Genomic DNA, 22,052 nt, shown 5'->3' with positions numbered 1-22,052 from the left:
CATCATCATAGGTGGCGTTTTGGTATTCGAGCTGTGGACGTCTGCCACATGAACCCGCTGGACTGCAGCGTCCATAGCTTTGCCCCATGCGCCACCCTGCCTTGCGGACCCCTCGTCTGTATTCTCTGCCTCGTAAACTAGCCTCGCTACGGGCTTTCTGCACATTCTGGCCAGATGTCCACTGAAGTTACAGTTTCTGCAGATAAATTGCCGAAACCTACATGTTTGCCACCGCACCTCCAGCATGAGCTGAGATTGTTGTGAACAAAGGAACTGTTAACAGGCATTCCTCTCTGATTGTCTCTTTGATTACTCCTGAGCACTCTGTTGCTGAGTGTCAATGGTCCCAACCCGGGATGCATTGTCCTTTGTGATGGCGTGAATTGCCAATCCCCCTGCCATTGTCTCTGTTGCTGGCCCACCCTGGAGCCTGTTGCTGCCTGGGCGGTGTCGATTTGCCCTTGCCTGCCTGTGGGGTTCTGAATCTCATTTACAATGTTAATTCCCTGGTCCATCGCCACGTTGGAACCAGGGCTGCGCGCGTAAATGATCTTGGTCTCCTCTTCCCCTGCCATGAAGATCTGAGCTATCAACGTTGCCCTTTCCAAAGTCAAATCCTTGGTCTCAATAAGCTTCCTGGAAATCCGGGCATGACCAATGCCCTCAATGAAGAAATCCTTTAACATCTCCCCCCTGCAGGCGTCTAAACTTAGAGACTGGCCAAATGCCGAAGGTCCGCAACGAAGTCCGATATGCTTTGTCCCTCCCAATGCCGGTGTGTGTAGAACCGGTGCCGGGCCATGTTTGAGGTGCTCACCGATCAGAGTGCTGAGCTCTTCAAACAACTTGTCCGCTGGCTTCTCAGGTGCGAGCAGGTCTTTCATCAACGCATACGTCTTTGATCCACAACTGGTGAGTAGATGCGTCCTCCGCTTGCCAGCCGCTTCCTCTCCCAGCCAGTCCTTCGTGACAAAGCTCTGCTGGAGTCTCTCAACAAAATCGTTCAAGTTCTCACCAACACAGTACCGTTCCTCTGTGCTACCAGTGGCCATCCTCGTGGGTCGTTGATTCCCGTTTCTCGTCGCCAAATGTGGTGTCTTTACACCTTACTATAGAATCACACGAGGCATGTACTGAAGACAAAGTCACTATGTGACCTGACCCTTTATTGTGCATGAATCACAAAAAGTTAGTTTGCAGGTGCAGCAGGTAATCAGGAAGGCAAATGGAATGTTGGCCTTCATTGCGAGAGGGAGGTCCTGCTGCAACTGTACAGGGTATTGGTGAGGCTGCACCTGGAGTACTGCGTGCAGTTTTGATCACCTTACTTAAGGAAGGATATACTAGCTTTGGAGAGGGTACAGAGACGATTCACTAGGCTGATTCCAGAGATGAAGGGGTTACCTTATGATGATAGATTAAGTAGACTGGGTCTTTACTCGTTGGAGTTCAGAAGGATGAGGAGTGATCTTATAGAAACATTTAAAATAATGAAAGGGATAGACAAGATAGAGGCAGAGAGGTTGTTTCCACTGGTCGGGGAGACTAGAACTAGGGGGCACAGCTTCAAAATATGGGGGAGCCAATTTAAAACCGACTTGAGAAGGAATTTCTTCTCCCAGAGGGTTTTGAATCTGTGGAATTCTCTGCCCAAGGAAGCAGTTGAGGCTAGCTCATTGAATGTATTCAAATCACAGATAGATAGACTTTTAACCAATAAGGGAATTAAGGATTATGAGGAGCGGGCGGGTAAGTGGAGCTGAGTCCACGGCCAGATCAGCCATGATCTTGTTGAATGGCGGAGCAGGCTCGAGGGGCTAGATGGCCTACTCCTGTTCCTAATTCTTATGTTCTTATTTATTCCCAGGACCAAGACGTGCTGACCCTGTGTGGGACCTCCCTTTATCTACCGAGATGACCAGGTGAGGAATGTCTCCCAAAAGTTCATCCCCTGTGGTCAAGGTGCACATTACTCAGATGTATACAGTGTACAGTGTAGTTACATAAGGGTTACAGTTATATGAAGGTTACAAATATGACAGCACCCACCTCAATGAAGCGCTGCGGGACATTGTTGTCATTGGAATTGGCCATGAGGGCCGCCTTCACAAGCTACTGTCGGCGGAAACCACAGTCACACTGCAGAACCAGTCATTCATGACCTCGACCTGCGGCTCTAGGCCAATGTCTCACCCTCAGGACTCAAACCCGGCAGGTACTGTGCACAGAGTGGTGCCATTCAGGAGCTAGACTGTAGAGCGTGAATCCTCTCAGGGAAGAGAGAACAGGCCCCTGAGTCCTTTTACTCAGAGTCCACTGAGGGGGGCTAATCGAGTAGCACCATGTTGGCGTTGTGCAGGGAGTCACAGGGCTCACCAGTGCCATTTTAAAGGGCCACCTCAAACAAATGCGTAAGAGAAATAGGACTCACTATGTCGATGAGGAGTCCGCAAATGGCTATGAATCCAGCGTGGATTATGAATTGTTAGACAGAGAGGCAGCCCAGTCCCACGGGGAGGTACACAGCATGTTTACCTGCACCACTGAGTACTCCCCGCTGAAGATGGAAGTCGAGATTGAAGGAAGTCCAGTCTTCATGGAAGTGGACACGTGGGCGAGCCAGTCAGTGATGAATCAAGGAGCCTTTGAGAGGCTATGGAACAATCCGGCTGAATGACCCGAGTTGGCCCCGGTTCAAGCAAAGCTGCGCAGCTACACCAATGAAATCATCCCAGTCGTTGGTAGTGTGACTGTAAAGGTACTCCATGATGGCGCGGTGCACAAGTTACCTCTGTGGATTGTTGCAGGTGATGGACCAACGCTTTTCGGCAGAAGGTGGATGGAGAAGATCCATTGGAAGTGGGAAGACTTCACCCCTCCAGCGATCGAAGCCCCCTGTGTTCAGAAGCAAAGCATCTGAGGGTGGACCCGGCACCGAAGAGCTGACCAGCACGGCACCCGAGACACAGGCCACTCAGCACGACTGCGTGGAGATCATCCAGCTGAGATGACCTGAACGCACCTTCCAGGCTCCAGTGGCAGGACTCAGGAGAGAGAAAATCGGATCCAGAAGCGACTTCCCAACTGCGGAGGCAGAACCCGGGGAGAAGAGGATTGCCGCAGTCGACATCGGGGATGAAGAAAAGATGGCACCCATACCACGAGATGGTGCGCTGAAGACAAAGATGGCCGCTGCCAGACCACCAGGTGCCGCACTGATGGAGCAAAACTTGGCACCAAACGGAGAAGCGGATTGGGGTAAAGCAAGCAAGGCTCTCTTAAAGGAGGCCTGCAACCCACTATAATTAAAGAGACAGTTCCACACATTTAAGCAATGTAACAATAATTGTAAATTAGAGACTAAAGGTGCAACGGATTATGTAAAGCGTGTAACTGGCCAGGTAAAATGTGTAACTGATAATCGGAATTGTATACATACAACCGGCGAGGAAAAGTCGCGCGATTATGTACAATGTGTAATTGATGATCTGAACTGTGTATATGCAACCAGTGAGGAAAAATTGCGCGACCGTGATCGGACCCCTAGAGTGCCCATCATAGGTAAGGAAAAGCTGTGCGATGCAGGATTCCCACTGCACGCAGCCAATGCAGCGGGTAGACACCCATTGGGTGCACACAGGTCCAGCGAGCTACCCAATGCGCTAGCCAGCATCCCGGGGACCAAAGTCAGGCACCACAAAGTGTGGCCAGCAGGGCAATGGCAATGGTAGTGATACCATGCCCTGGGTTGGCTCCATCTCTCAAGCAACCGATGGCACCAACGGCCACGAGCCTGAAGGAGCAGACTGCACCATACCCCTAGATGTAGGGTCACCCGCCCTGTTCCCCCAGAAGAAACAAGCACCAGCCAGGATTTCAAACAAAGCGACGCTCAGGCCAGCGAGTCAGCAGTTCCCTGTGCACTGCTAGACAACAGCTCCTCAGGGAGTAACTGGGACCCAGGGCATAAAGGAAGGACGGGGGGGTCACAGACATCTGTGAAGCTGGCTGACGCTAGGGACCACGGCAACAGCCCCGAGAGCAGGCTACGCGAGCTAGCCGGCTTCCCACTGCCAACACCGGGCACTGAGCCGCTACCAGACTGCAGGGACACAACACAGCAGTTCCGGAACTAACTCGTCCTCACGCACCGGTCAACCGCAGAAAAGAAACGCAAAACCCACTTACCTGAACTTGAATGTGCATGAATGTTAGGAGCCCCCGCCACACCAATATGAGAAGAAGGGGAGAATGGAGTGGTCAGGAACACACACACAGAAACAGCAACCACCAACACACCACTGCACCCACTACCCACCCAAGGTTCAGCTGGCCCGCCAGAGATCTACCAGACAAAACCCATATAGAGCTAAGCCCAGAGCACAGTTAATGCTGGGGCAATTTGCACTGAGGGTTCAGGGGGGAGTGATGTCATGTATTCTACATGGCTACTGTTGATACTATTTTAAGGTATGCCACCAGAGGGAATAGCAGTGGGAGACTCGTCGGTTACCTGTACAGGAGTGCCTGGCCAAGTATAAAAGGCAGGCCACCAGGTGTGATCCTCACTCTGGAGTTAACTAATAAAGGACTAAGGTCACTACAGTTCAAGTACAACACTGCCTCGTGGAGTCATTGTTAGAGCATCTAAGGACACAACAGTAATCAGGAAGGCAAATAGAATGTTGGCCTTTATTGCAAGGAGGATAGAATATAAAAGCAGAGAAGTCCTGCTACAACTGTACAGGGTATTGGTGAGGCCACACCTTGAGTACTGAGTATAGTTTTGGTCTCTGTATTTAAGAAAGGATATACTTGCATTGGAGGCTGTACAGAGAAGGTTCATTAGGTTGATTCCGGAAATGAGGGGGTTGACTTATGAAGATAAGTTGTGCCTATACACATTGGAGTTCAGAAGAATGAGAGGTGATCTTATCGAAACATATAAGATACTGAGGGGACTTGACGAGGTGGATGCAGAGAGGATATTTCCACTCATAGGGGAAACTAAAACTAGGGAACATAGTCTCAGAATAAAGGGCCGCCCATTTAAAACTGAGTTGAGGAGGAATGTCTTCTCTTAGACGGTTGTAAATCTATGGAATTCTCTGCCCCAGAGAGCTGTGGAGACTGGGTCAGTGAATATATTTAAGGCGGAAATAGACAGATTTTTGAGCAATAAGGGAATAAAGGGTTTTGGGGAGCGGGCAGAGAAGTGGAGCTGAGTCCATGATCAGATCAGCCATGTTCTTATTAAATGGCGGAGCAGGCTCGAGAGGCCAGGTGGCCTATTCCTGCGCCTATTTCTTATGTTCTTATGTTCTTATAAGGATAACTTTTATAAATTCAATCTGCTGACATGGAGCTTGGCCTACCTATCTGGTATTTGGGCAGGAGGGTTCAATGGGCCTGCAGGATTTTCCAGGAGTGCAATTTCACAAATTTACCCCAAAACTATCAAAGATAGATAGCAGAAGATCCTTGAAACTGTGGCATGGATTATGCCACCAGCATCCGAACCGAATGCGCACTTACCTGCTGGGAACCCTCCTTCGATAAGTTGCTGTCAGACGCTGTAGAATAGATTGCAGCATAGTGGCCCATGGATTCCAGGGCGCACTGAGTGTGTAAGTGTACCTGGGATCATGTGGACCTGTGCTCCAGTCAGCAAACAGAAAGTTTCTTATTAATACTATTAGAGATCATAGGGATATTCTCCATTTAAACGTCTGTACTTCGAAAATATACTTACATTTGTGATTTGGGGGTCTGTGTGTGTGCAGAATGCATTGTTATTTTATGTCATCTACATTTTCATTTTTTTCTTCCCAGCAAATATTACATTTTAGAATGTTTTCTTTGAAAATCTATTGGAAGACAGTTCTTTACTTTTCATGGATAATAAATATAACTGCAATAATCCTGTGAGTCATATATAAATGCTTCCACTTCTGACTCAGAATCTCAAAGATAGCAGCTTCACTCAGAACACCACCCACCTGTTGGTGAGTTTGAAAGACTGGTTTGTAGCTTAAGCTTTTAAAATTAAACATATACTTGGATTTGTCTGGCGGTATCCACTTCTGCTGTGCAAACAGGCCTTGCGCCTGTTTGCACCAACTGTGAAATGTTTATATGTAATTGCTGGGCAGTTGGTAGGTAATTAGCCCGAATCTGCACCATCAATTAGGATTTCAATATGTGGAGTGGATGATCTGTCAAGTTGGAACTTGACAGATTGCAGGTTTCGGATTTAGCCTGTGCTAATTCCTGAACTTGCGGTCAATTTCAAAGGCAGTATGATGGCCTACTCTGAGAATAGGCTGTCATACCGACCGCAAATTTTGTCCCAAAACAGAAATATTCTGATGACCAAATACAATTGGTGAGGATGAACTTCAATTCAGACAGGGACGCAAATTGGAACGGAAATTGGGTAGGGTGTATAACAGGCAGCCGATCCAGTACTGCCCATTTTTCAACCCTGTAAAAGTTTAATTTCACCTCCAGTGCTGCAATGAATGCAATATGTCACTGTTTGGAATCTAGCAGGGTCACTTGTAAAATTTCTGGGATTTACTTCTGAAGTTCAAGGTTTAAAATGAGAATGGAGTTATCATCGGATATGAAATGTGCCATTAATGCTTGCAAACTAGAAAAGATTTCAATGTCTGAAATACAATTACCCTGTTTTATCTCACAATATTCCTGTGAAGAACCTTGGGACGTTTCACTACGTTAAAGGCGATATAGAAATACAAATTATTGTTGTTGTTGTAGATATTGAACTGTTCTTTTAATTTCTCATTTCACAATCAATGTTCCCAATTTGTTTAGCTCTTTCTCTTAGCACAAACCTTATTCTATTCTGGCAACTGGAATAATTTTAGCTTTGTGCCAGTGTAAAATTAAGAAAGAAAAGGTTATGTCTGCCACTAGAGCAGATGTGAGTAGATCCAGTTTTTGAGTATTGACAAAGACAAATATATTTTATTCTGAAATAAGTTGGTATAATGCCAATATTATCAGACTGCTGTTGGCATAGTCTAGATGCGAGATCTCAGTGTTTTCTTTTTGTTTAGTGTTTATTTTAATTTAAAAATATCTTGTGGTCAGACCAAGGCTATTAAAAATATACATTATACAAAGAATTCTTTGTCCCCACAGGGACAACATTTCCAACAAACATTAGGGAATGGAAATTTGGTCTTTTGCCGCCTCTGTTTGTGCCCTAGGGGCGGTACTGGTGGCAGAAATCATTTCCGGGCGGGCGACCAGCTACCAGTTCCCCGCGGGATATTCAATGCAGGTTTTGCGGGAGCGCGGAGCATACTGCCTGGGAGAGGTGAGCCAGTGTACAATGCCCCTGGTTGTGGCACCATTTTGAAATTGGTTTTCTGGAGGACCCGTAGCGCCTCGTAGCACGCCCTAGTGGGACCGCCTAGAAATGCAGGCAGCCTGAGCTGTACCGGCGGCAGTGAATATCTTCCTGAGGTAAGTGTGATTCTTTTGTTATTTTTATTTTCATGATTTATGTTTATGTGGTGTCAGTAAGGTATTGGGAATGTTTTTGGTGGTATTTTTGCCAATTTTTGTCCCCCCCAGGGAAGCTTCTCAGAACGCTCTGAGGACGGCTCTTTAGTTCACGATTTTCAGTTGCTCAGCCACCTAAAAGAGGTGTGGAATGCCTCCCTTAGCACTCTGCTCCACATTCAGGGCCCAGCTGACGAATTTTGTATCGACAGACGCAAACCGTTTCCCGATGCAAAATTTCCGCCCCGCCGCCATTAGCGCCTCAAAATGACCGGTACCGAATTTCCACCCCTAGAACTTTTGTTGTTCGTACAAGATAGAAATCTGGTGAAAATAGCTCCTCTATTTATTGGCAATTACTGTAATCTTCTGTAATCAAAATGGTACTTCAGATATACAAGGTTCATTATTATGAAATATATATCGAGCCAGAAAAGATAAAGGGGTTGGACCTTGCTGAGAAAATAATGGTGAGTTCATGGCGCGCATCGTTATTAGTGCATAAAAAACAGCAACTTGTAGCGAGGAAGAGATATCCTGTGAGTTACGAATCGCCATAAATTGCTAAACAATTTGCGCCATTCCAAAAATGGGAGTTCACTGCAAAACTCCCCACATTTCAAGACATTGCTGGATTTGCACCTTTAAACAAATTAAACTCAACACAGAAAGTTAGGGCTGCTATTTCACGGCATAGGGACCTTGTTAATGGGGTGATTAATGGTGCTGACATGCCACTCAATCTTGGAGATCCAGAAAAGGAACAAGTGAAACTGTGGAGTCTCACACCCATAGGTAGTAAATTGTTCCGAGAGATTTTTTTTAAATTTTAAATTTACATTTTTTTCTTACATTTCCTTTCTGTCTCCTTTTTCTCTCTCTTTTAATCCAATTTTCTTTCCCTCTTTATTTCTCTTTCTGTATTTAATTTGATTCTAATTCACCCTATTTTCTTCTCTGTAGTTTCTTTTGTTTCTTTCTCCATCTTTAAATTTCATTGGTTCAAGACATAGGTGCTCTTGTTCACCAAGGTCCCTTATGACCCTTTAGCACTGCTTTACACTTCTAGCAATTTGGGGCGCAAAATAATTGGAGCTAAAGGATAAACAAAAAAATTAAACTCACTGCACATGCCACGAGATACTTCGCCTCAGAAAATCTGGTACCATGATACAAGCCAAGTCAGAACCAAACATTTCTTCAGTCAGTGATAATGACCTGGGGCTAGAACCTCCACTTTTTTTGCAAGCCTAATGCCCATTTTAAGGCTGAAATGACATATAACACCCATATGGCACAAAATGGAAACTGACAGGCATTTTTCAGAAACTTATCGCCGAGCGTTACTTTCCCCATGTGCTTAACGGCGGGAAAAAATATTACCGCTTGTCCAATTTTTTTGGGCGGAATCATCAGAATGGCCGAATTAGAACGCCCATAATATCGCCCAGCATTACTTTCCACATTGATTTAACACCGAGATTCAATATTAACATCCGCTCGCTGTTTTTTGTCATAAAGAGCATATTTACTAAAACTAGCTGCCATGAGATCGCCCAGCGTCAATTTCACCACCTCGCAGACATATCGCCCACAATATCACTTGCCCAAAAAAAGGGCCAGAAAAAGTGGAACTAACCGGAACTAATCACAGCGTTATGGACACCATGTTGTAGATCACATGTCGCATCCTTTAAAAGGCTGCTGTGCTTCAACCTCAAGTTCGGATGTACTCTGGAGGTCGTTGGTGTTGATGTGAACATCTCCACAAACATCTTGACCATACAGTGACAAATTGGAATTGAATAGGTGTCTTCGTCGGGACATTCCTTGTTTGTGACCAATCGGTGGAGCTACTGCAATGGGGCCCGTATTTTCTCACGCTCTCTTGGTGACCAATTACATGCAGCAGACTCGACATCGCTGAAGGAATGCTCCACTACATTATGTGCCCAATGTAAGATGTGACAGATAGATGAGGAGAACCAGACATTACACCCCCCCGCAAGTACAAGGAGAAGCATTCTTACCTCGACTTGCCCGACACCACCTGCCTTCGGAGACTGTGCTTCCACAAAGAGGTTATCACTGAGGTATGCCAGCTGATAAGGACAGACCTGCAGTCTGCCAGCACCATCAGTACTGTACTGTCCGTTGAGGTCAAAGTCACCGTGGCACTGTCGTTCTATGTCTTGAGTTAATTTCAGGCCACAGCTGGCGACATTTGCGGACTTCTCAGCATGCCACACATTGCTGCATTAGGCAGGTCACTGAAGCCCTGTACACATGCAGGAGGGACTTAATCAGCTTCCCTATGACCATGGAGGCACAGAGTGAGAGGGCTCTAGGATTCTCCAGAATTGCAAACATCCCCAAGGTGCAGGGAGAAATAGACTGTACAGACATCATGATGCAGGCACCTTTTCAGGATGCAGAGGTTTTCAGGAACTGCAAGGGATTCCATTCTCTGAATGTCCAACTGGTTGTCGACCACCAGTAAATTATACTGGCAGTGACTGCTCAATTTACGGGCAGCATCCATGATGCTCACATCTTGCGTGAGAGCACTCTATCTGACTTGTTTAACAATCAGCCACAAGGTCAATGCTAGATGCTTGGTGACAAAGGATATAGCCTCGCCACCTGGCTGATGACCCCCCTGCGTGACACCCACACCGAAGCCGAGAAGCGATACAATGAGAGCCACAGAGCAACTCACAATATCGTGTAGAAAACCATTGGAGTGCTGAAGCAGCACTATTGATGCCTGGATCACTCAGGAGGCGAGCTCCAATAACACCCTGAGCAGGTAGCTCAATTCGAGGTGGTGTGCCACATGCTGCACATCTTGGCTATCAGGATGGGACAAGAATTGCCAGAAGAGTCTGACAGTCCACCTCACCAGAGAGAGGAAGAGGAGGACGAGGAGGTGGACGCTGACGTCGGCCCAGGCAATCAGGCTGACACTGAAAGCTATGCCCCCGCCCTCTGTAGACCGCATGAAAGGGCCCGTGATGGCATGATAGCTGTAAGAGCCTTACATAGAAATATATAAACATAGAAATTAGGTGCAGGAGCAGGCCATTCGGCCCTTCGAGCCTGCACCACCATTCAATAAGATCATGGCTGATCATTCAACCTCAGTACCCCTTTCCTGCTTTCTCCCTATACTCCTTGATCCCTTTGGCCGTAAGGGCCATATCTAACTCCCTTTTGAATATATCTAACGAACTGGCTCAACAACTTTCTGCGGTAGAGCTCATCAATAATCGCTTTGCATGAAAGAACGTTGGTGTTATTTACAAGGCTGACACACTGTTGGGTGTGCAGGTCATACATCAATGGTGGGCATAACCTTGGTGACAGTTAAACTTTAAGTTGATTGAAGTTAAGTGTGATTATACCCTTTGATAAGAAATCATCAGCGTGTAATGGTGCAGCTATCTGAGTCAATGTGCTGCAAGGTTTTGTTAAATTAAAAACATTTAAACTGAACATTAGTCTGAAATCATCATTTCTGTACAAACCAACCCCCCCCCCCAACCCCCGCCACCGCTTCTCCTCCCCACTTCTACCCCTTCCCCCTCCCCTCCTGACTCTAAGCCGCCTGGACGAGGAGCTCCTTAGGCGATGCTTCATTGGTGGAGGGGAGAGGTGGAGGTGACGGCCAAAACGCTGCTTGGACGGATATGGGAGAGGATTGTCCCGAGGTGGGAATGTGCTCCAAGCCAGAAGCAAGATGTTGCTGTTGGCTCTCGTGTGGTTGGCAATGGAGGTGTAGCACCTTGGGGTGCAGTGCCATGCTCCGGGACCACTGGGAGCCCTCTGCCACCAGTGTCCCTGGCTACCAGCTCCAGGGCCTCCTCCATCCCTTCCATGTTATATCTTATTTGTAACTCAGTGCCAACTATGTCAGTTATAACTCAGTGCCAACTATGTTCTTGGTGCTTAGTAAGCTTTTTGCAACTGGTGAATCTCCCTCGTGCCTCCCACAACAGCCAGACAAGCACACACCACAGCCACACACGCTTTCAGTGCCTCTGAGTTCCCTCTCTCTCTGTCTCCTCTTCTGCGCACGTCATGATGACCCTTGACCTCCTGAATCGTGGGAATTGAGCGTTGCCATGCCATTGCTAAGTACGGCCACACTTTACAGTAGAAGGTCAAAAAATTTAACGCTACCGCCCATTTCATATTGCTCGCGGTAACTCCCATTTTTAAAAATGTAAATTAGGTGCTTTGAGAATGGGCGAGAAGCCGGCGATCTGAAAATACCTTTTTACTGCCCACGCAGGAAATAACGCCCATTTTTGGGCGATAAGCATAAAAGTGGAGGCTCTAGCCCCTAGACTGTATGTTTGCTTCTGCTTTTTATAGATGGTTTTTTAAAATGTGTTTTTTTTATGGGACAGGATATTTATTGGTTACCAGGGTGGTGTGAGCTTAACTAAATTGGTACACTCATGCTTCAGAGTCAGAAGATCATGGCTCAAACCCACTCCAAGACTTGAGCACTAATCTGGATTGACACTCTGGTGCAGTGTTAATAAAGTGTTGGATTAATAGTCGTGCTATCTTTCAGATGACATATTAAACTGAAGCAGCATCTGTTGAGAGAACAGACAAGTTAATATTTTGATTATTTTAATGTTTTGAGAAAGGGTCCATACCCAAAACATTGGCCATGAAATTCCGGCCTCCTGGGTTCGTACGGAATGTCTACGGACCCGGGAAAGCATCGCAAAAGCCGATTTTCAGCGCACAATGCACATGCACTGAAAACCGGCTTTTCTGATCTGTCAAACTGGAGTGGAGCTTGACAGATCCTCTGCATCACCACATCCAGGACATTCACATGGGAAAGTTTGCGGTATTTACCCATATCTTGCCCAGCGGATGTCCTGAAAACCCTTGCGTCTGATAAAAGCAGGTGGATAGCCTACTTTTACAGGCGTAAGAGTTTTAAAACGCCCTTAAAACACAAAAAATAACATTTAAAAAACACATTTTATTTTTAAAAGCTCTGCCCACTATGTTAAATTTATTTTAAAGCATCATTTTAAAATCTTTTCTAAAAATCGGAAAAATATATATTTTTACTAATACATAAATAACTTTAATTTAAGTAAATGTTAAATATGTAGTGTATTTTTTCTATTTTTATTAATGTTTTGTGTGTTTGGGGGTGTTTCTCATGCATAATAATGGGAACTCCAACTTACGCAGTTCCCATTATTATGAATGAGAACATACTTTACCTTGATTGGCTGCCCAGAGCCATGTGACTGCAGCTCCAGCCCTGTGCACGTCCTGACGTGCACGCACTGTGAAGCGCAGTCAGTGGAGGCCTCAGGACTGGGATCTCTTGTGGGCGCAGCAAGTTCAGGTAAATGCGCATTTTTTTTCTCGAATCCAGTCAAATGCCCGCGGGAAGTAGAAACCGGGATTTCTGGGCCATTATTTTTTTTGCTCTCTCTATAGACACTGACTGACCCATTGAGTGTTTCCAGCACTTTCATTGAGTTACATCAAGTTACATCAAGTTTACAACATTGAAACAGGTCATTCAGTCCAACTGGTCCATGCTGGCGTTCATGCTCCACATGAGCCTCCTTCCACCCCTCTTCATCTACCCGTATCAGCATACCCTTCTATTACTTACTCCATCATGTACTTTTCTAGCTTCCCCTTATAACATCTGTGCTATTTGCCTCAACTACTCCTTGTGATAGCGAGTTCCACACTCTTACCACTCGTTGGGTAAAGAAGTTTCTCCTGGATTCTCTGTTAGATTTATTAGTGACTATCTTCCAATTGTTTTTTTGTACTCAGGTTATATAAGAAGCAGTGGAGCTGTAAACATTGACCCCAGTGATAATTAACTCAGTGGGAGTGATTTCAACATTGGCCGAAAGTATAAAATGGGCGATAGCGGGAGGCCGATCCAATATCGCTATTACCAAAAGTTATAATTATCTCCAACAGTTCCTCTCAATCTGACATTACACTGCTCAAAAGTACTTGCCTTTTTCTATTTTTATCCAACTTCTTATCCAATCCCATACTTTTTATTTTATTAGAAGTCTTTCTTGTAAGACCTTTCAGCTCATCCAAAATTCTGCTGTTTGCATCCTATCCCATACCCATCTCCCATGTTTTCACTGATTCACATTGGCTCCCGGTCCCCCAATATCTTCATTTTAAAATTCTCAAATGTGTGTTTATGTCCTTTCTTGGCCCCCGCACCCCCCACCCCCCTTCCCTATCTCTGTAACTTCCTTCAACCTTACAACCTCTTTGCTCCACCATTGGTGGTTGTACCTTCAGCCGCCTAGGATCCACGTTCTGGAATTCCTTCCTAAACTCTTCCTCGCCACCTCCCTCTGCTTCTTTAAGACCTTCCTTTCAGCTGTGGCTCAGTTGGTAGCTCTCTCGCCTCTGAGTCAGAAGGTTGTGGGTTCAAGTTCCAATCCAGAGACTTGAGCACAAAAATCTAGGCTGACACTGTCGGAGGTGCCAACTTTTGGATGAGACGTTAAGCCGAGGCTTTGTCTGTTCTCTAATGTGGACGTAAATGATCCCATGGCACTATTTTGAAGAAGAGCAGAGAAGTTATCCCGGTGTCCTGGCCAATATTTATTTATCCTTCAATCAACATCACAAAAACAGATTATTTGATCATTATCACATAACTGTTTGTGGGGGCTAGCTGAGTGCAAATTGGCTACCACATTTCTGACCTTATAACAGTGACTATACTTCATAAGTACTTCATTGGCTCTAAAGTGCTTTGGGATGTCCTGAGGTCATGAAAGACGCTACATAAATACAAGTCTTTCTTCAACTCACCATTTCAACCAAGCTTCTGGCAACCCTTTTAATATTTCCTTCTTTTACTCAGTGTCCATTTTTTTTTAATTGCAGTTGGCCAGATCGGGATGGGTAAGCCACCTGCTCCACTTTAACTGCTGCCCTGCCTGGTTAAAATTGAGCCCAGCAGTTTTGATTGGAGAACAATACCTTCGGGAATGGAGTAGTTAATGATGGTATTGATCAATGGGCTTATTTGAAGGGTCTAGGATTGGGTTAAGAGGAGGTAGAAGGAGCAGGTGGCGGATCTTATGGAGATGAATTTGATGAGGGAGAAAGGTGAGAGAGGGCTGAAGTCACAGTATTTTGTGATTGGGGTCAAGGCTGAGCTGGCCATGCTGAAAGGGTTGTGTTGCAATCTAAGGCAGCCGGGCAAATAGACTCAATTTTGAAGATGAAGCAATCAATAAATTCAACTCTCTCATCATTATAGGTCAATTGAGGTGGCTGAAAGAGGAAGGTTGCAGAAGAAAAGGTATCTGAGGTTGTCCTTACCTACTAAGGTAATTGTAGAATAGTAAAAGAATAGTAAAAGAATTTTCCTGCAGAGAGGGAGGTGCAATATTGTTTAGGGTGTTCAAACCAAATCTACATATGGACAAAAAATGATAAAAACAATCTGTATAGGTAATTCAGACATAGGTTCATAACAAACATAGTCTTAAAGTGGCATAAAATGTAGTTATCTAATTCCTCTTTTTGTTCACTGTTGCTAGTGTTTACATCTTCAAAATAATGTTACAGATTAATCCTAATTTGCTTATTTAAGTTATGATAATGGGAAATTCCATTCACCTTCAGACAAAGCAAAGTGGAAAAGGGGTAACAGAGGAAACAAACCAAAGAAAGTTAATGAAAATGTAAATTGAACACCGTCATTTAAAGAAGCAAATATTTTGTTTCCAGTTAAAAAAGTTTATTATATTATGGCATGGAAAATATAGAAAAATCTCTTCATGGGTGCAATTCCAAATGAAGAAATCTGAAAAAGTAATTTCAAAATTGCTTTGTAGCACTTATTCACACAGTTTGACTACAGACCTAATAGCTAGGAAACATTTGTAGCTTCAGTGCATCTGATATTTGAGATAGGGAATGGTAAGGTCCATTTAAACAGAGGGCTAAATATTCCGTGGTGGTAGTGGGCGCAATCAGTGGCAGGTCAGGTGGGAAAGTTGTTTTTTTTGATAGCGGGTCAGGAATCCACTGTTATCTCGCTCCCACGTGCCTTTCCCCAAGGCACATCTGTCAATATGGAGCTGACTCAACCTGCAGCAGCGGGAAGCCAATTGAATCATTCAGGTACTTTACGGGCACTGAAGAGCCTTTTTCCCCCTACTTTTTTAATTTCCCTGCATGGCCATGGGATTCACACAGCTCGGGAACCACATCTGTCAACCTGAGGTGTGAGTTCTGTGGCCATTGCTCCAGCAGACTACTTGACAACATGGAAAACAAACACAAATAAAAACTTCTAGATTGCATCAGCTAAAAGATTGATGGAGATTCTGTTCTACTTGAAAAGCTACAGGTAAGTGTTAATTTTTCATTGGCTGTTCTCGGCTGTTGCTTTCCAACTGATCAGTAATTGCAGTGAATTGATCTGCACTGTTTAAACATGACGTATATCTTTTGAATACATTTTTGTGCTGTTTCTGGTCAGGTTTTTCTCACAGTATACTGTGATTGTCTAGTTACACATTACATCAAGTAATCAACTGTACCAATTTCATTCTCTTCACTCATTCCACTGGTTCAATTTGCTTTCAGTCCCTGAATATGACTAATTTAATTTTTCAGTCTGAGACTTTTGGGTGTATTTCTGTGGAGGTTCTCTCACTTGTCCATTGTTAACTTCAACGGAAGAGGTTCAGAGATCACAGAACCACATTGTAAGCACCAATTGCACTGTTTGTCAGGAATTCTGCAGCTCTTCCACTGAATTTGCAAAAGATTTTGGGCTAGAATCTCCACTTTTTTTGCATGTATAACGCCCATTTTACCACTGAAATGATGTAAATCGCCCATTTTGGCACAAAATGGAAACTGACGGGCTTTTTTAGGGGAATTATCGCCGAGTGTTATTTTCCTAATGGGCTTAACGCTGAGAAAAAATATTACTGCCCGTCCAATTTTTTGGGGCGCAGTCATCAGAATGGGTGAATTCAACACCCATAATATCACCCAGCGTTACTTTCCACACAGATTTAATGCCAAGATTCAATATTAATGCCTGGCCACTGTTTTTTGTCATTAAGAGCATATTTACCCAAACTAGCGGCCATGGAGATCGTCCATCGTCAATTTCACTACCTCGCACACATATCGCCCAGAATATCGCTCGCTCAAAAGAATGCCCACAAAAAGTGGAACTAACCGGGACGAATGCCAGCGGTGTGGCTGGCATTTGTTAAATCCCACTCTCACGTGAGGAGCCGATATCGGAAAGATTTGCCTGAGAGCGCTGATGTGAGTGACTACGCTGACACACTGCTGCGTGTGTGCAGCTCAGACATCAATGGTGCCCATCATCTTTGTGCAAGTTAAAGTTTACGTTGATTGATGTTAAGTTGTATTTAACCCTTTCATGGTCAGGAATCATAAGTGTGTAATGGTCCAGCTATCTGAGACAATACGCAACAAGGTTATGTTCAAATAACTAAAGTTTAATACCAACATTGGTCTGAAATCATAAAACACCCAACCACCGCCCACACTCCACTTTTTCCACCATTGACATTAATCACATATTCAACATGTCCAGAATACAAAGGCAAAGCAGGAGCGTGGTCTGCAGCCCCCATACATTGCAACAAATTGCATACACCCAGATGGAGATATAACACAGCCATCACCTGCGCACATGCACCTCACTTTCCTCCCCCATCTCCTTCCTCTCCCCACCTCTACTGCTTCCCCTCCTCGGTCCATGGCACCTGGCCGAGGAACTCCTCAGGCGGAGCCTTATTGGGGGGGATGAAGGCAGATGCGGTGGTTGCATGGGTATGGGAGCAGGGGGTGCAAAAGAGGCAGCATTCTCTGATGCAGAAGCAGGATCTTGGTCCTTGCTCTCATCTGTCATTCGCAGAGGTGATGCGGAACCTAGGGGTGGAGTGCCGCACTCGGGACCACTTGAGGCCTGTGGCAGCAGTGTTCCTGGCTATCACATCCAGGGACTCCGCCATGCGCGGAATGTACTCAGCCATGTTGGCCAGGTGTTGGGATATGCCACCCAATGCTTCGATGAGCTAGTCACCAATGTCTACAGTCCTCCTGGATAACTGTGTCATCTCTTCGCATGTCGCGCTCGTGGAACAGACCTGTCGCATCCACGAGAGTCTCCGAAGGATTGGCGCTGTACCGGGGACAAATGGCGTACCCTGTGGCGAGGTGCTTGGGGCCGGCACCTCCAGAGTGGAGGTGGGGATGACCGGAGGACCACTAGATGGCTTTGGGGTGGAATGACTTCTTGAGCGTGGCGATGCAGGTCCTTCGAAGTCCGCGTTCTCATCCGTCGAGAACAGACCCAGCGGATTGATGGGCGACAATCAGAGCTCCTCAGCATCAGATGTAGTAGGATCATCCGCCGACTCCTGCCCCTTGCGCCACCTTCTGGCCTCTGGGGCCGCACTGCTGGCTGAGCTGCAAAACACAAATGAGGTTATTAGAGGAGAAGGGGATGCTAGGGTGACAAGGTGAGTCCAGCGCTATACACAGCATAAGCACGCCAAAAGCACCACAGCTCTCAAAATCATCACAGACATTACATTTTATGACCTTCAACACATTGTGCATTGTAATGATTTTCATTTGGCCAGCATTATTTCTATGACACTTTTAGAAATCATCTATCGTATATGATTGTTCAGATATGAGTTGGTGTGGCATCTATTGACTTTATATCATGCCATGGTATAAGCTTTACTCACGTGGCATCACTTCAGGGTCTGCAGATGGGTCCATGGCTGTCCAGGGGTGCTTCCCCACGAGTGTGAGCACTCCCTCCTCCATCTCAGTGATGTCGCTGGGGACTGGTGGCCCCCACACTTTAACTTCCTCATGTACCTCATCATCGATAGCTTCTTCTGTAAAAGGTGACAGGACGATATGGCATGAGATCATTGCGTGATATCATTGCTAGGCACTGTCACAGAGACTGATACAACACATAACTGATGGATGTAATCATGATTATTATGATTATTATCATTCTTTACCTAAAGCCTAAAGGCTTTAAGTAAAACATTCCTGGTAAAAGTGCAAGATCTCACATCTGCTGATAGTGACTCATGACTGTTGCAAATCAAATTATATAAATACATAAGTACATGTAAATGAATGTAATCCTTATTCTTGCGGATCCCACAAGGTCGTTCCATCGTTGGCGGCATTGGTTGCCCTCACGCACCTCGTTGGTTGCTGACGAGGCCACCTCTGCTATCTCGGTCCATATCCTCTGATAGGTCTTTGGGGTGGGCTTCCCATGCCCTCCCTGTGTCAAATCACACCAGCGTAACTTGACCTCCTGCAGGAGGGAGGAATTTGCCTTGGCCGAGAACCTCCTGACTTTTTTATGGCCTCCAATATGCTCCTCTCCCACCTCACTGCTCTCTCCAGCGTCAGTTTCCACAGCGTGCTGTGATGCCTTCTCCTCTCCCTCCATTATAGGGCAAATTCGGTCAAATATGTGGCTGGTAGCAGCTAATTTTTGTTTGCCTACTTGCTGTGAAACTCTAAAGTCTCCCTCCTTTCTCCCAAAGCAGCCACACCACACCCAGTCATGCTTTCTGTCCCTCTGAGCTCCTTCTCTCTCTGTCTCCTCTTCTGCGCATGTCATGGTGACCCTTGACCTCCTGAATTGCGGGAATCGAGCGTTGCCATGCCGTTGCTAAGGACGGCCACACTTTACGGCAGTTGGTCAAAAAAATTTAATGCTATCGCCCATTTGATATCCCTCGCGGTAGCACCTATTTTCAAAAATGTCAACTAGGTGTTTTGAGAATGGGTGAGAAACCTGCAATCTGAAAACCCTTTTTTACCACCCATGCTGGAAATAATGCCCATTTTTGGGCGATAAGCACAAAAGTTGAGGTTCTAGCCCTTTAAATCCACCACTTTACAATTACATTTAAAATCTACTTAATTTTATGTATTACCTGTACACACATATAGTTTATTTGTACCAGTTACTGATACAAAAGTCCAGAGATTCATGACTAAAGCACCAATAATTTCCCAATTAATATATTTTAAAAAATTTTGTTCTTGATTGTATTCATAGATGGAGTCATATTACTTAATAATTTTATTTAAATATTTCTTTGTCACTCCTATATAACTTTTATTATATTATTGTACAGTAAAGATTCGACACCCACTATATTAGATTAAACTTAAAATTTAATGTGGCTAGGGTCCCTTTGAGGATTTCGACTTAAAACGTATCATGTGTGACGTCACCAGACCCGTTCCATCTAATTGGACCGCGTAACATGCTGGGCAGCAATAAGCCCCATTAAGGTAATTTCATTATGTGCAGCAGGGTGGAGCCGGCAGCGGGGTCGGGACCCACCATCGACACCGCCCGCAACAGACCCGCCAGATTTTCAGAAACCCCTAGTTCGAAATACATGTCCATTGCAAAAATATAATTTATACGAAGACTGGAAAAATCTACTCAGACACACATGACAAATGGATATATACCTCTTAATACTCATATTAAAAATCAACATAAAGGCAAGGAACTTCCTGGAACTTTTTGAGATAACTACGCCATGCGAGCAGAGGAGTGTCATTTTTTCCCGTGGAGTATGCCGTATAGTGTGGATAAATGTGAGGTTATCCACTTTGGTGGCAAAAACAGGAAGACATAATATTTTCTGAATGGTGACAGATTAGGAAAAGGGGAGATGCAACGAGACCTGGAGATCATGGTACATCAGTCATTGAAGGTTGGCATGCAGGTACAGCAGGCAGTGAAGAAGGCAAATGGTATGTTGACCTTCATAGCTAGGGGATTTGAGTATAGGAGCAGGGAGGTCTTACTGCAGTTGTACAGGGCCTTGTTGAGGCCTCACCTTGAATATTGTGTTCAGTTTTGGTCTCCTAATCTGAGGAAGGATGTTCTTGCTATTGAGGGAGTACAGCGAAGGTTCACCAAATTGATTCCCGGGATGGCAGGACTGACATATGAGGAGAGACTGGATCAACTGGGCCTTTATTCACTGGAGTTTAGAAGAATGAGAGGAGATCTCATAGAAACATATAAAATTCTGACAGGATTGGACAGAGGCAGGAAGAATGTTCCCATTGCTGGGGAGTTTCAGAACCAGCGGTCACAGTCTAAGAATAAGGGGTAAGCCATTTAGGACCGAGTTGATGAGAAACTTCTTCACTCAGAGAGTGGTTAACCTGTGGAATTCTCTACCACAGAAGTTGTTGAGGCCAGTTCGTTAGATATATTCAAAAGGGAGTTCGATATGGCCCTTACCACCAAAGGGATCAAGGGGTATGGAGAGAAAGCAGGAAAGGGGTACTGAGGTTGAATGATCAGCCATGATCTTATTGAATGGCGGTACAGGCTCGAAGGGCTGAATGGCCTGATCCTGCACCTAATTTCTATGTTTCTATACTGATATTTGATGGTTTAATCCCAAAACATTGCTGCATGTAAATATCTCTTTTTTTGCACTGCTTTGAAGTTGCATCCACTGAACCCCTCTGCCACCCAGTTCCACAGATCCACCCCTATGCAAATGACCCTTATGTGAGTTTCTTGCATTTACACCAGTAATGTGCTGGCATAGTGTTATGCCCACAGATTTAGGCGGAGCAGAGTTGAGGGCACCTAATATCAACATAGTTGGAGGAGTAACTGCATTACCCAGGTCTGAAGCTTTAATTTGTTTAGCAAAGAGACACTGTTATGACTACTGACGCAATCCGGTTCAAAACTATAATTTTTTATTTCCTTCCATTTCAATAATATTAACTGTGAAACAGAAACTGCAGTGTCTGCCCTAGACATCGAAATACGATTTCAAGTTCCCCTCCAGAGCACCACCTTTATTAAATGAACATTCAAGCTGAATATATAAATTGCAAAATTTAGAGGCTGCTCCATTTTTGCAGACGTGTAATTTTTAAAGAACTGTGGTCATGAAATTTTATTCTACCACTTATGTTTTGTAAATAAGTAAAGCACAACTGCAGAGTTCTTAGAATCGCTGACTTCTTCGTTATTATGTAAATTGCTGAAATAGAGATTGATGCCTTCGGTAGGAGGGATTGAGCAAATGTATATAAAAACAAATAAATACCGGTCCATTTCAGCTATACAATTATATTTTCACATTATCTATCATAATTGCCATATCTATACTGAATGCAAGATACATCAGTAGTTGCTGTGGTGGGCAGATGGATATTTACATTGTAAAAGGCCACCACGAAGAGTGTATCAATTGTGGGACCATCAATTGCACTCAGCGAATCTTTTACTAAAATAATTAAAATTTAAATGTTCAGTTACCCTGTAGGCAGCAGGTCCCACTCTGCTTCCCCAAGCCCTCAAGGCTTACAGCAGATATTTTCTTCCCTTCCCAACTGAGGAGGGCTCTCCTGTGCAGTGGGCTTTACACTGCACT

The sequence above is a fragment of the Pristiophorus japonicus genome, chromosome 6, assembly GCF_044704955.1.
Source record: "Pristiophorus japonicus isolate sPriJap1 chromosome 6, sPriJap1.hap1, whole genome shotgun sequence".
Taxonomy (NCBI): Eukaryota; Metazoa; Chordata; class Chondrichthyes; family Pristiophoridae; genus Pristiophorus; species Pristiophorus japonicus.
Note: the sequence above shows the minus strand (reverse complement) of the source record.